We start from the raw sequence: 1,340 nt of genomic DNA, 5'->3' as shown, positions 1-1,340 counted from the left end.
CGGAGGTGCTCGGGACTGGGATGTATGCCTTGGGCATTGAGTACATGTCCCAGGTAGGGCAAGTCACGAGCAAAAAACACATATTTGTCCTTCCGCAAGCGAAGACCATTTTGCCGCAAGACCTGAAATAATGTTCTGAGATTGGCTAAATGTTCTTCTTCCGTCTTTCCAGAGATCACAATGTCGTCCAGATAGTTTGCTGCAGTAGGGACTGACGCACAAACAGTTTGGAGATATTGCTGAAACAATGCAGGGGTGGATGCACACCCAAATGGCAGTCGTTTGAATCGATACAAACCAAGATGCGTGTTAACCACCAAAACGCGCTGGGATTCTTCGTCCACCGGTATTTGCAAGTACGAATCTGCTAGGTCCAACTTCGAAAAATATTTACCCAGGCACAGTTTGTCAAAAAGATCTTCCGGGCGGGGTAAAGGAAAAGTTGCAATCACTAGTTGCAGATTCACTGTTGCCTTGAAGTCCACACAAAGTCTCAATTTTCTGGAAGGTTTTGGCAAAATTACTAAGGGTGATGCCCAGAGAGAAGCCTGCACACGTTCAATTACACCTTGTGACTCCAAATCGTGTAATGTTTTTGCGACCTCATCACGCAATGTGTGGGGAACATTGCGCGCTCTGAAAAATTTCGGTTGCGCGTTTACTTTCAGTTCCAAATGTGCTTTATAGTTCTTAGCGCAACCAAGGCCCGGTGCAAAAATGTCTGCAAATTCTTCACATAGACGAGAAACAATGTCTGAAGGCACAGTCTGGTTCACTGATAGGACCTGATTTACTATAGACAAGTTAAACAACTGAAATAAATCGAAACCAAACAAGTTCACTGCAGAAGAAGAACGAAGGACGTAAAATTACACAAAAATTTTGTTTGTCCTTTGTATGTTTCAAGAAGACTGCACTGTCCTAACACAGGGATATCTTGACCTGAATAACTAGTTAACTTAACATTTGTGGCACACAACGGAGGTGTGCCCAGCTGTTTGTACGTGTCTTGATTGATCAGTGAAACTGCAGCTCTGGTATCGAGCTGGAGTGGTATCACTTTGCCGTTAATGTCCAAGTCTACAAAAAGTTTATTGTCCTGCTGACGTCAAGAGCGACTGTCTCGTGCAACGTGAACTGACAATGGCACATAATCACTTGCGACTTCACGGGATATCCGGCAATGTCGATGCACACTATTTGTGGGACGAACACAGTCACTGTTAGAGAGAGTGGCACTGGGCGGAGTGGAATGAACTACATGAATTTCCATGGGCGAAGTTTCACGAGCCTGAGTATCCTTGGTTCGAATTCGGCGCGAAGCAAAGGGCCTGGAATGG

The sequence above is a fragment of the Schistocerca nitens genome, chromosome 8 (genome assembly GCF_023898315.1).
Source record: "Schistocerca nitens isolate TAMUIC-IGC-003100 chromosome 8, iqSchNite1.1, whole genome shotgun sequence".
Classification (NCBI taxonomy): domain Eukaryota; kingdom Metazoa; phylum Arthropoda; class Insecta; order Orthoptera; family Acrididae; genus Schistocerca; species Schistocerca nitens.
This window is presented reverse-complemented; position numbering follows the sequence as displayed.